The sequence below is a fragment of the Zonotrichia leucophrys genome, chromosome 5 (assembly GCF_028769735.1).
Source record: "Zonotrichia leucophrys gambelii isolate GWCS_2022_RI chromosome 5, RI_Zleu_2.0, whole genome shotgun sequence".
Taxonomy (NCBI): domain Eukaryota; kingdom Metazoa; phylum Chordata; class Aves; order Passeriformes; family Passerellidae; genus Zonotrichia; species Zonotrichia leucophrys.
In genome coordinates this window covers 1,931,879-1,946,355 of record NC_088175.1, presented here as the reverse complement: position 1 = coordinate 1,946,355, position 14,477 = coordinate 1,931,879, and the positions used below count along the sequence as shown (strand labels likewise).

Genomic DNA, 14,477 nt, shown 5'->3' with positions numbered 1-14,477 from the left:
TACAGCATTGTCACTGTAACTGTATCATTGCAGACTCTGAAGAGTCTAAAACAATCAAGCTCTGAAGAGTCTAAAACCACCAACCAGAAATGGTTTTCATTGGCAGTAGGAAGGATCATCTTTTCTACTTTGTATTTATGTCAGTTATTTTGTTTCATGACGACTCAATGAACTGCAGAGCTAAACCAATCCCTTCCCCTCCAAGAAATGCTGGATGACTACGAAATACATAGCCACAATGTTGAAAAATAAATCAAATGCTTTCAAACTACACTTTGTCACTGGGGAATAAAAACCAAGGTGAAGAGAATGACCTTGTCCTTCCCTCTCTCTGGAGAATCTAGCATTAATGTAGGAAAGCATTAACTGCTTTCACCTTGGGACAGCCTGTGAAGTATCACAGAGTCAAAGAGGCAGTTCCAGGCACACTGGGATCTTATTTCCAATGGATTCATTTCCTGTGGATTATGAATTTCAATTATTTAATTTCTGTGAATTGCACCAGAGCTGTTGTGCAAGCTCATCTTTTCTCCACTGCAGGGTAAGTCACACGAGAAAGATGCCATTAGCAACGTCCTTTTGGAGAAGAAAGCTTTCCACAGTGTTCTCCATGGGGCAAATTCTTGGCCACCTGTGCTCAATCCGCAGCTCAAATGCTTAGAGCATCAAAAAAAGCTTTCCCTGTGATGAGGGCACTCCTAAGACTCAAACACTTCTTCCCCTACTTCTTCAGCTACTTCCACAACAGGCACCTAAAAATATTGGTGGAAATTAAATCAGCACAGTGGTACCACACAAATTCTAGGGTAATTTCCCTTCCTCTACCAAATGCAGCTAATATTAGCCAGCAGATTGCAGAAAATCCTGAGCATTAACATACACACATAGGCACACTGATAAGAGAGAAACCCAAGAGCAAGTAGCACACTGCAAATCTCAAGGAGCTAACCTGAAAATAATCATACCCAGGCTTTGCATTCCATTATCATAAGAAGAGACAACACTGATTTAAATACCTTGTCTCCAGTGAGGCTTAAGTCTTAATGAGACCTAAGAGATGCTCTTCTTAAGCAGGGTCTTTATAAGGACATTCTTGTCTCAGAAGAAAGGGTGAAAAAAGTTTCAGATGGATTTAGAGGATTCATTAGAAAGGATTTCACAGCCTTAACATTAGTTCAGATCAGTGTGGTTTGCAAACCTTGGCTTTCAGCTGTTCCAAGTACAGCAGATGGTAAGATTCCATGGCATGGAAAACCCAGCAGTTAAACCACTGCCTTCTTCAAAAAACAATGCCTGTAACTACAGCTAAAACAGGAAATGGGTATTTCATCAATTAATTGAAAGCTACCTCTACAAAGCAGCTGTGCACAGTACTTAGGAAGCAAGGCAAATTAGTATTTTCCACACTGTCCCAGGTAAGAATCTTTTTAGCCTCCAAGTTCACAGCTAACCTCTACACATCCCTGCACAGATGTGCCCTCAAGGCCCTCCCCAGGAGCCAGTCTTGGAAAATCATATGCCATGAAATTAGCTCAGTTTTGCACTCCCTAAAGCTGAAAGCAGCATATACCTTGCAAACAAGCCCAGCTAGAGGGATGTGAACATTATAACCCACTGTTAGTAAATCCCTGCTTCACTGGTTTTGCCTTTGGAGATCCATGCCCCACACTTTCCCAATTATGTTGGCTGCATGCTTTCCACTGGTGTTGCAACAGGAATTGCAGACATCTTTTCATAGCATCTCCAACCGCTTGTTTTTACTTTTCCTCCTTTGAAGTGCCACTGATTATTTATGACCCACTCAGGGACTCCAAGACCTGCCCTCCACAGAGGCCTCTCCATGTAAACTGAAGTCTGTTCCTAGCAACAGATTATTATTACTCATGCACTGAGCCAAGCCAACATCATGAACAGAAACTGCAGATTTTTATCTTTGGTGAACCAATCCAAAGGAAGAAGTAGAGCTCCACAATGCCGACCAACTGAAGACCTTTCCCTTTTGGCTATTAACAAAGATCTCTGTTTATTTTAGATTCAGAAAGAAGAAGCAACATTCAGAGGTGTGAGTCTTGAGCCTTGCAAAGTGCTACTGAGCCAGATTTTTTTGGTAAGCTATCAATCTGTAACTTTGACAGAGCCTCCCTGAAGGCAGATTGTTGGCATCCAAACCATGACCCCATGACCTAAATAATTATCACAGGAAGCCCCACATCAAGTTGGTTTGGTTTTCGTTCTTTTATAATATTTTCCTATCACTTCTGATGCACTCACAGCTCTGTTAAGCCTGAGAAGTTCACACAGCACTTCAGTTTGATGGTCCTGCTTTCTCCTCAAGACTTCACTTACAGTGGTTTCACCATGTTTTCACTCAGTGGTGAGGAGAAAGGTCTGTTTAAAGGATGCATTTTCTATCATCTTTGTGTTTAAACAATCTTTTATTTTTTTTAAGATCCTACTCCAAACTGAAGTTCATCCCTTCCACTTTTAAAGCGCTTGCCAACATCGTTCTTCTGGGCCATCTCAGATTGTATCACACTCCCAACTGGAATGTGATCACACAGAAAACATGCTGATCCCTCTCCCTTCAAAGCCAGACTCCCCAGGATGGCAAAAATCAGGACAGCATCATTGAAACATCTGCCTTGACTTCCTCTCTTGAGGAACTGACAACTTCCCTACGTCTGGCAGAAAAATAAATATTTGTTATGATCCAATATGCAATAATGACATATTCTCTGTGCTTCCCTGGAGGAAGAAAAGAGCTTCCATTAGGTTTCCATCCCTTTGAAGGTGATACAGAAAAGAGGCTATAGCCTCCTGATCCTACATAACACCCAAGAGCATCAGATGGGTATCAGCCAGTCTTTTAATAAGTGGTATTAGTGCATGTGGCATCAGAGAGACTCTGCATTGCCTGGGATGACGTTGAAATAAGCCTGTCCTTGGGTACTCCTATGCTATCAGTAGCTAGAGATGAAGGAATCCAAAAGACAAAAGCTTGGAAAAGACGGAACAACTCTGCTCAGGTAGAACCAAGCCAAGAGAGCATTAGATAGATCTGCAAGACACCAAGCCTGGAGAACATAAGATCTTGAGGGGATTCAGAGCTGGACACGAAGCTGCACCCAACTGCCACAGAAATTATCTTGTCTCATGTGACCTGATGCTCTGGAACCAAGTGGACAAGTAAGGAATTCTCCAAAGAAGAACTGCAAGACCAAGGCAACTCTTATAAGTTTATTTATGACAAGCAGCAGCAGTACATTTTTGTTATACAGGGACTTCCCAGTGATCTATTTATAGTTTTTGAAAACCAGCCAGGAGAAGCACATGAGTATACAAAAGCCACACCATTTTTAAGGCCAGCAAACGTTGCTAGTTTGTCTTTGATTTACACATCAGTAACAGTTCCTGTTACAGAAGCACAATGGATCTTCTCATTGTGTTAATCAATTTTAAAACACTGTTAGCTAAGTGTCTTTCTTGACCTTTTCTCTTTTTGGGGGGGTTGGTAATATATCAGTCATCCTGGTACAATTACACAGTTTGAAAACTGCACTAACTCCATGCTGATGTTAACACACACAGAGAAAAATGCTTTTATTAACAGAGCTAAGCCTTGTTCACACAGTCACAAAGGTTGACCCACAGAGGAGCACGATGCAATTACTTGCCCTCAGAATAAGAGTCTATCTCACATTTATCTGTTCCAAGTGGGAAGGCAGTGCCAAAGCACACTGACTAATATTGCAGAAACTATTCAGTTTTCAACTGGTTTCCAAGATTTTCCATATTGTCAATGAACACAAAAACTGCTCAGGACTTTTAAATCACAGCTGTTAAGATAAAAAGGAGGAGTGTTGAATGCCTGGAGGCTCAGGAGACTGATGCCATACACCATGATCACCCCAGGGTCCACTGCTATATAGGAAGCCAAAAACACCATGGTGACTTCATGCTTCCATCAACGTCAAGGGCTCCAAAACACAAAACCATGTGCACACCCCAGCCCAAAACTACCTGTGCAATGCCCAGAAGCCTCCAATCATGTCCAAAAAGCCATTTATCTGTTGCTGTGAGCCCAGACTGGAAAAGCTTTTCCAGGGCAGGGGTTGGTCTTGCACTCCCCAGCCAGGCAGAGCAGCTCCAAGGCCGCTTCCCACAGATAACGGGCTGTGGGGAAGGATTATCACAAAAACAACACAAAAACACGGGCTGGCTCCAGATCCGTGCTGCACCTGGGAACTGCATTAAGCACACAAACAGCACCTCCTCCTATGCTGGGCTAACTGGGAACTGGGCTAACTGGGAGCTGGGCTAACTGGGAGCACAGCCAGCAAGACGACAATCGCTGTCATTTCACAGGGCAGCAAGACAACAATCGCTGTCATTTCACTCCTCCAAGCTTCTCCCACACAGACAGCCCTACTGGCCGCCTGCCCCGTCTAGCTGGGCACAGGCCGGAGCCACGGAGCCGGGGCCTGGCCGTGCCCGGCCTCCTGAGGGAAGGGGAAAGGGCGCAGCATGGCCGGGCAGCGCCGCGGGGCCCAGACATGCCTGTGACCTTGGGCTGGGCAGTTCCCAGCGCACGGCTCCGCTCCCACAGCCCCTCCTCGGCTTCCTGGCCCGGCTCCGGCTGTACAGTAGGGCAGGGACGGGAAGGGGGCGGGAATGGCCGCAATCACACAGAGTCACGGCTCTCACGCCCGATAGGAACGGACTGGACTGTACTGCCCACGCTAACCAAGCAAGAAGCATTGCAGTAAGTTGTTACTCTTATTTCCCTCCCTTGAATTGCAACTGAAAGTGTTTTAATACAGACTCACAGGCACGCTGGAACCACTTTACATGGTAAAGGTATTTAAAACAGCAATATATAACAACTACACCTGCTTGGCATTAATGGCAGGATATTCATGAGAAACAGGCTCCTAGTAATATTCTGCCTTTGAAGGAATACAAATGTTTCCTTCCCATTGCCTTCCCAATTCCCGTTTTCCCCAAATAAAGGAAACAGTCGGATGGTTAACAAACCCATTATTCTGTTGAGTGAAGCTCTCCTAAGCAATAAAAGGCCTGGAGTATCTAACTTAAATCCTAACACTGTTCAGAAAGACCTTCCTGAAGAGCAGTAACCTGCTCTTTTAGGAAGTTAGGAAAAGAGAAAGCCACAAGGGATAGCAGCAATCTGAGCGCGGGAGTTTCCACTAAGGCAGGGACTTGTTGTGACTGAGCAGAATCCCTGGAAGCAGCAGAGCAATGTTTGCACAACAGAGCCGGGAAAGGGGGGGAAAGTGAACTGCACCGTGGATTTGGGAGCCTAAAGAGAAGAGAAAGGGCATGTCTCAAGCTAAACCCATTTACTTTTTGGCAGTATTCTTGCAAGGATCACAAACTTGTTGTGACTGCTAAATATAGCAGAGAAAAGGAATCTACTGCAAGTAGCTCTCTCCAGCACTGTTCACTGTTTTACGCAGGCAGAAGAAAAACACAAAAGAGAGATTTTTCAAGCAAATGGAAAATGAAGCTTGCCAAATTTGAAGGGCAAATTACAATTTAAATGATAGGTCCTAGCCTGGCAGCTGTGAATTCATCAGCTTCTCTCTCAAGCATGTCCAATCAAGGCTACAGCAGTGCAAGTTACTATGCTTCCCCAGCACACCTCTCCTTTCACTTGGAGGGGCTGCCTCTCCAAAGAATGAGTTTTTCACATCCCTATAATTCTTCCAGCTGGAAATTCCCTTGGAAGTGCTAGTTCAGGGTCTTGTTTGTTTGTTTGTTTTATGCCTTCTGTCCCACGTACTTCAAGGTCTGTGGGCAGAGCAGCATTTCTACAAGCACAGCCTGCACGCTCACATGCCTGGGCTGGTTCTGCACATACAAAAGGGGCCCCTCGACAGTGGCATCTCCCACACTGACTGTGCAGGACCTCCTCCACTAAGAAAAGCACTTTCCTTTACCATTTAAGACAAATAAAATATCTTTGTCTTTGCTTTTAAGGAATTAGCTGCTTTAGGGGAAAGAAACCCACAAACATACATCTCTGATTTATAGCATTATTTCAAGCTTGTAGAGTAATTTCTGGTGTGCAGTGAAAACCTGGCCAAACACTGTTATTCCTGCTAGTGCTGATGCCAGAGAAGACCAAACAGCCAAAGGGCTCATAGACAGCCCAAGAGAAAGAACTTGGTGTTGCACAGTAAACTGCTAGAATAAACTTCTCTTGCTATACAAAATAAAAAAAATACAAGTGTAATTGCAAAGCCAAGCACTCCGAATTAGAAGCAGCCCAGATTAAAGAATGCCTTACTTATATCATGCATTCCACTTCTCACACTCAGGGTGACAAGAGTCCTCACATCCAAGTCTGAACCACGGGGTGTCCAGGCTGCTTTCTTTGAGAATCAGGATTTCTGACAACGCAGACAAACCAGGAGAGATGCCCGTGAGCCCCGTGCATCGCCCTGGCAGACAGGAGCAGCATTACTGACACCAAAGTTCCTTTCAGACAAGCCCAGTCAAGCAGCAGAGGCCGTGTTGCGCAAGCAGAGCTGCTGCTCCCTCCTGTCCTGGGCCAAGCAGGTGAGGTAAGACATGAGCCAGCCCCAGCCCGAGCCAGCTCCAGCCCACCGAGGCGTGTCTGTGTCTCTGGACAGTTTTTAGGGACACTCCTCTGGCAGTCCAGAATGAAACCCCAGCAGGGAGATGGCGTGTGATCACCAACACAAGCCCTTGGAACAGGATATGCTTCAATTTCCTCACAATTCACACACTGGCTTTCAGTGCAGTGAACTCCTGGACTGGCTTCTCGCAGAATTTTTGCAAGAAGAAACACGTTCAGAGTCACCTCTGAGCTTTGCAAAGGTGATGCCTTCGCTCACCTACGTTATCTGTAAAGGCATTCCAAGGCTACCTACAACACCAGGATGGCACAAGTGCTCTGCAGGAGCACTGTTTGCTCACACTGAATTGCAGAGATACCCACTTCCACCCCCTGAGGAACTCCTGAGGGGACCTGGACATGTAATTGGGAAGAAAATCCAGACTTTTCACTTCTCCAAAACAAAGCCAGTCCTGCTCTTGATTCCCTCTTACAATAACAAGCTCTGCTTTCTCCATCCCAGGAGTATTTCGTCATCAGCATTCCACCCAGTTTTGCATAAGAAACAACACTGCAATCTGTTTATCATACACTCTTTTCCTTTTTTTTTTTTTAAAGCCTACCAAACAACCCTAAAACTGTCAGCCTTAACTGTGAAACCACTTGTTACAGGCAGAGCAGTTGAAGAAACAGGATGACAATGCCAGGAAATACCTGGAATTGATCTTTAAAGTTTATTTTTGGAGACTGGCTTTTCTCCCAGCTCTTATTTAATAATTTGCTCTTTCCCTCCTCTCCCCAGTTGCTCTCTCTGGGGTAAAATTGCAATCTGTTTCACCTCCTGGAGTTCACCCACAGACCCCCTAAGAAGAACTTTAGGAATCAAATTCTGGCTCAGACAACACATTCTTTCTATTTCATGGCTATCATATTCTTTCTCAGGCATCAGGAAAGATAGAATAGTCTGGTATTTGTCTAGAATCAGACATGCACAGGATCCATTTAACACTCAGTACCTGCCTGTGCTTTGTATCTCTGCTACACAAGCAAATTTCTTCAGCAAAGTCTCTCCCTCGACATTCAGCTCATTTAGCAAAAGAAGTCTTTCTGTTGTGAACTAGTTCTCCACACAGGAGGAATTTTACCCTTAACCTACCTGGTTTATCAGCACAGACAGCTTTTGCTACAAGAGCTGGTGATTGCTTTTCCAGACTGCTAAGTAACACAATGATGGCAACACCTCAGAGGTGACCAGGGTCTGGCTCCCTGAGGTTTGCATTTAGATCTATCTATTGCATGCTGTGGATGTGTCTGTTTAAAGAGTTTCCACACATCACCCAACCACCAGGGAACAGCCACAGCTGCTGTCCTGGACCACAAGAAGACTGAACTGTTGCACATTCACCCCAAGGTTCAGGTGCTTGTGACTGAAAGCACGCACACAGTCACACTCAGCAGCCTTGTGGTGCACAATACTTCAGCATTGTCCCTGAACTATGGATGTTTGCAAGAGAAAGGACAGGGAAAGGAGGATGAGCCTATGTAATTTTGCAGAAGGTTTCCAGCCAGATGAAGTGAGTACCTACCAGGTGCTGTCCACCACTGAGAGCCAGTGCCAGCCTCATCCCCAGGAGTGCAGCAGATTGCAAGGAGCTCGGGCAGGGGAAGGAGCACACCCCTGGGAGCCCACAGTGTCCTCACAGCTTCCACCTCTGCACTAACCTGATGTGCGACCTTGAAAACGCCACTCTGCAAATCCCCTTCGGCCTCTTACTTAGAGCAGATTGTCAGGTCCAGCCCGAAGCTTGTCTGAGTCCAGGGACTGACAGGGGAAAGGGTGGATTTAAACTGGATGTTGCTGCCTGCTCCCCAGGCTCAGGTACAGCCAAATGCCTTACACTGCACAACCAACACTGAGGCTGGTGGAAATGAGGACACTCAGAGCCCTCCTAGATGCTCTGCTGGGACATGAGACACTTTGGCTGAGATTCAGCTCTCCAGACACTAAACAGCCACAGGAGCAGAACCTCTGTAAGTGCTCTTTGTTTGAGCTCAGCAGAAACAATGGAGAGGAACAGGCACTTTTAGGGCAGTTTGTCCAGTGTATTTTTAGATGTCCAACCCAGTGTGGATGAATCATGGCTCAAAAGCGTGTGCTCCTCTCCAGTGACTATGAAAGGAGTCTGGAGAACTGTCTTTCGTGCTGATAGTTATGTTATAGAGTTTGGCAAGATGAACTGTGGCCTTTTAAGATGGGGGAAAGGAAGGAAACAAAGCAGCACCCCCTCAGGTTACCCTCCAAGTGCTCTGTGCCTCTTTCCCCAGAAACAACCTTGTAACTAAATGATACACAACCACCTCCACCATTGGGCCTGGCTTTGCTAGCAGAATTTCATTCAGTTACTGAACTTGCTTATTTCACCAAATATTCCAACAAGCAGAGCTGCACATTGCTCATGATTCAAGAGCCTCCAAGAAGCTGGACGTGCTTCTTGTGAGTCAGCTTTCGTTCCTTTCCCTGTATCATTTAGCTGGTTATTAACAACACAAGCCCACGCAACACAGAGTTCTCTAATGGAAATTGAACAGAGTTTCTCAGGTGTCTCTACAACCACTTCATGGATGGATGTACAAGCTGTGTGTCACAGACCAAGGGGCACCCAGTGTAGTCCTTCACTTCTCTGCTTAAGCCTTTTGCTCCACCATTCACCAACTCCTGGTCTTTCTCATGGCAACCAATAACCCAGGAGATTCAGAAAACTTTTTCCTGCAAACCCCACATTTCTGCCTCCTCCCTGCACTTCCACAAAAGTAATTACAAGTGCTTTGTTTTCTGTCTTAATTGCCATTTCCTTTGATAGAACTTGCAGCCTAAGTCTTAACGCTCAGATAACTAATGCCATTCTTTTCTCTTCTTCCTCATCCCTGGTCACAAACAGTATTGCTTGTACCAGGGTCAGCAGTTCCTTAAAAACCTCTCAAGCCAATCTGTGCAGCTGCATTGTGCAGGGAGTTATCAGCAGGCTGCAGGAAGGTTAGAAAGCAAACATGCCTCCCTTCAGGACCAAAGTTTTGCCTGGAGTCAATGCCCCGTCCCATTTCCCCTCCTGTGGGGAGATAACAGCCTGTTCTACACCAGCTCTTTCCCTCTCACAATTTTCTGCTGTGCACACAAGTTGGGCTAAACAGTTTTAGCCCCACTCCCTCTTCTGTCCCTGTTCTGGACCCTCTGCACCTCCACAGGAACAGATTCTTCCATCTCCTGCTGTGAGTTCTGTCACTTAGCTGATCTACAGAGATTGTCATCTTTGTACCCTCACCAACACCTGGAGCTGCGTGTGATCCATGAAGGTGGCAGGAAGCTGGCCAGTATTCAGCAGCAGTGTTTAGTCTGCAGTCCTTTTGCAAAGAAAATGCTCCAAACAAGAGGGGTCTCTCCCTTGTCAGCATTATCCCTAGCCAAAATACATTCATCCTTCACAGTGACTGCTTGCTACTGGCACCCTTCATGCTCTGCAGGATGCAAGTCAGTCCAGGAAGTGTAAGGCAGTCAAATTCATGTCCTGTGGGATAACATAAGCTGTATTTTATGATTCATAGTCCAGCAGCTATATGTTCTACTGTAGGTATAAACTCCTGCTCCTCCTGCAGGAACTGCATGCTGGCACAAAGAGAGTGGGGTGAACATTGCCTGTCCCTTAACATGGGTATTCCACTTGTACTCCCATACATTTACATTCCTGACGAATTCATCCACACCAGCTGAAGTAAAAGACTCCCTCTGACCCAAGTCAGGTCTTGATTTCTCCTCTAGAGAGCAAAAATAGCAAAATCAGCTCAGCATGCTCTGCCAGTGTCTATGTGGCCACCTCTGCCTCAGTTACAGGAGTCGCCCACCCAAACCGTCCAGGGATGAAATTCAAGCAAGGAAAGATTAGGTGAGAGGTGTCTGAAATGTCACCTTCCCTTTAATCACAGCTTATGGATCCATCCCAAAGTATTACTCATGCAGTGCTCCACACTCCACATTGTGTATAATCCCACTGCCTAATCCAGCTACTTGTTCCAACAGGCACGTTGCTAGGAGTGGGTCCTTGCCATCACTGGGAGCATTCCTTCAAGACCACATCCTCTCCCACATCTACAAGTACCACAACAGCTCAAAAAAACCTGCAGGAAAGGTAGAGCAAGTGTGGTGCACACACAGCTCATCCCTGCAACAGGACACAGCCCATGGCCATCCTCTCCCACGCTGCCAGATAGTGTTGGGGAAACACTTCAGTTGTGGTAAGCAACAGATAAGCATCTCTGCACCGACACAGAAAAAGCATCTCAGCTGGTAGACTTTTAAAACCGGTATTTATTGTGCCTCAGGGAAGAAAATAAATTGGCTAAATGGGCTGAAAGGCACAGCTTCACTAGGAAGAGCTTGGATTGTCTCTTCGCATCTTTCGGCACAAACCCGGCCATTGAGAGCCCGGATCTAAAACAGAGCTGCAGTTGCTAAGAAAACAGCGCTGCAAACAGATGTCAGGAGATGATTCATGGAGTAAGGGCATATCCCTGTACTACAGATAAACCAAATGAATGAGGCTCTTTATACCTGATCTCCCAAGCTGGCCTTCTTCATAGCCGCTCTGGGACTTTTTCTTTAGTTCCTTTCTATATTCAGATGTTGAGGAAACGGAGCAGAGCTGAACTCACTGTTTATGGAATAATTACTAGTAAAAGGGTTTTACAACATGCATGATTAACTCAATAAATGGGCTAAATTGTGGCCCATTTGTCCCCTAAAACAATGAAATTTTCTCCCAAAGCATGCAAGCAATCTTTCCCAAAACATATCATGAGGAGCAACATAAAAGACACAGATAAAAACTGCAAAGAAACAAACAGTAACTGGTTGGGTGGTTTTTTTCTTATTTTCTCTTTCAACATAAAACTTAAAATTAGCAGCTAGGGAGATAAAGCATTTTCAAGCTATTAGATCATTAGCCAGCAATGCACGCCGCCCCTTGAATTACTTCATTGTGTCTCTGCTTAAAATCTTTGCCTGACCAATAAATAAAAAATAGCTGGCACACTACAGGACTGGTCAAGTGCTACTGACACCAACTAAATTCTCAAGTTACTTTACTGAACTTTTAGTCAGATTTAATAGGAGAAAGATCAGCTCCTTTCTTAGAATACCCAGAATCATGTAACATCTTGATTTGGAAGGAACCCCCAAAGAGTATTAAAGTACAGTTCCTTTGCCCCTCTTAAACCACCATGCTCAAATCTTAGCATATCAGCAGCACTTAACATAGTTTCCTGAGGGTATTTGTAAGGAATTTTTTAAATAAAGGAAATTTAATACATGTTTTTATAGAAAACTCAGGTAAAAAAGTAATTATCATTAATTACAATTCATTAGGAGGAAGGGAAGAATGAACATTAATTTATACATTTCTGAATAGGTGTTTGTACAGCATTTCACACGAGGGGGGGCCAAACATTGTCACCATGTACTGATGTGTGCAGTGGCAAGTTATTGTGGTTACTGCTGGTGTTTCACCTCCAAATTCCAGTGTCACCACCCATCCCTCTCTCTTCAACTCATCCCCACTTCCACCAGCTGCAGATGCCGGGGCTTCCTCTCCCCTGCCACCTCCCGCTCACTTCACACCACCCCATCCTCTCTTGCTGTGACACGCTGCCTTCTGCCTCGGAAATCAATTATTTAGGCTGCCCTGATTTCAGCGAGAGGTGGCCGAGTGTGCAGACACGGTTATTGTGAGCAGAGTTAGCAGCTGCCACCCAGCTCCTTCTCAGAGCTACGGAGGCACCCCAGGAGCGGCTGAAGACCGGGACACAGCGAAGCAGGCGCCAGCAGCCGCGTGTTGCTTCTGCAGGAATTGCATTTCACACAGAGATGTAAACACAAGTGCCCGCCAAGCTACGGCTCTGCTCGCTTGGCCAACAGTCACAATAACGAGCCAGGACGCTGCACGTGGCACTTACGTCTTTGTCTGTCTGTCTGTCTGTCTGTCCTGCAAGGGCACATCACCCTGTGAGCTGAGAGGGAGGAAAACTCAGGAATGACAAAAAGAAGAGGAAAGGACAGACAGGATACAGAATAAAAGGAAAGCAGAGGCATGAGGAGCACACAGTCTCAGACATGACAAAGCCTGTGAGAAACTCTAAAACTTGCTCCAAGTTTTCTCTCTGTAGATTCCCAGTAACTTGAGGAGGCTGCACCTGCTCTACTTCCTGATGCCTCCAGCAGCTCTCAGGAGAAACAGAGAGGAGCGATTCAGTTTGATTCAGAACGATTCAAACTGAGCCCAGGTTTATTTCCGGAGGTGAAAGGAAGACAAGGAGTTTCCCCCTAAATCCACAAACACACACACAGAGCACCTGACATTAAGTCAGCACCAAGTTACAGACAGGGAGCCCCAACGTGCGGCATCCCATGGGCTGGAATAACACAGATCCGTAAAAACTGCTCCGAGAGGGAGCAGGCGGCTGCCAGGAGCCCTGGAAAGAAGGGAGGGAGGGAAGGCAGAAGGGAGGCTGGCAGCGAGGCGGGAAAGAGAAAGGAGCCCATGTGCAGCGGGAAGCACAGAGCGCGCAATTCCTCAGCGGGCAGCGCTTCACCGGGGCAGCGGCACCGGCAATAAAACACAGCGCAGGGAGATGCCGCTGCCTCGGCCCTCTCAGAAGAGCAGCCGCTCCCTTTTCCCGAGAACTTTGTCTGAGTAAGTTTGCACGATCAGTTTCCAAACACACAACCCCAGAGATAGCAACGATCCCAGCGGTACCCTCGGTACCCGGGGAAGCGCCGGTCACCTGCCCGCACCCCTGCGCGCTCCCCCGCCGCGGGACAAGCCGGCTCCGGCCGGAGCTCCTCCGGCAGCGCGGCCCCCGCTCCGGAGGGCAGGGCAGCACCGCGGGGGCGGGAGCTCGCTCCCAGCCCGCTCCAAGCCTGCTCCGAGCTCACTCCCGCCGCCGGCCGAGCCCGCCGCGCTCGCCCCGCCAAGCCCGGCGAACTCCCGCCGCTGCCCCGCCGCGGTGCTTTCCCCTTTTCCCGGTTTTGCAGCGCTGGGATGGGGGGGACGCGCTCCGGGAGCGCGGTCTCTCCATCCGCGCCCCCCGCACAGCGATGTCCCGCGGGGGGCGCGGGCGGTGCCGAAGGTGCAGCCGGCACCGAGGGAACAAAGGCGGCGGCGGCGGCGGCGGGGAACAAAGAGCGGCAGGTACCGGCGCGGCGGAGGGCGCGGGCAGCGGCGCGGGGCGGCGGCACCGGCGGGCCGGGGCATGGGGGCCGGGGCCGGACCGGGCGGGCAGCGCCGCCGCTCCCGCACAAAGGCGCAGCCGGGGCCGCGCCGCAACTTCCCGCGGGCGGGTCCCGGCGGGGCAGACTCACCGCGGGCGCAGTCCCGGCATCGGCGGCGGGCGCGGGTGGCGGTGCCGAGGGCGGGAGCGAGGAGGAGGAGGAAGGACGGACCGGCCGCTCCCCGCCCCGGCCGCTGCCAACGAACGAGCGCGCTCCCCGCCCGCGGGCCGGAGGGCGGCGCGGCCGCGGCCCCCGCAGCCCGGCCCGGCCCGGCCCCGCCTCCCCGCCGGGAGCGCCCCCCGCCCCGGGACACCCCGGCTCGGCCCGCGGAGGGGACAGCCCCGGCTCCCCGCGCCCGCCCGGCCTCACCAGCCTTGGCTTCGGCTGCGGGGTTCCCCGGTATTTTCCCTCCCGGCGCTGCTCATCCCGCCCCTCGTGAGCAGCCGGGCAGGGCCACGGGCGCTCTGTGTCCATGTGCTTCAGAGTGAGGACTTGTGCTGGAAGTAAGAAAATCTGTGTGCTGTAGGAAGCGTTTTCTGATCTGGGAACGTTTGGGGT

The 14,477-nt window shown here is 48.4% G+C and overlaps 1 protein-coding gene across 1 annotated transcript in view; it reads right to left on the bottom strand.

The window, feature by feature from the left end:
- The window catches only part of SYNE2 (spectrin repeat containing nuclear envelope protein 2), a 175,740-nt gene extending 161,696 nt beyond the window's left edge, over window positions 1-14,044 (bottom strand). The window contains exon 1 of the mRNA XM_064713480.1: window positions 14,010-14,044. The gene's annotated coding sequence lies outside the window, so the exon portion shown is untranslated. The remainder of the gene's footprint in view (window positions 1-14,009) is intronic.
- Between the last annotated feature and the right edge of the window lie 433 nt (window positions 14,045-14,477).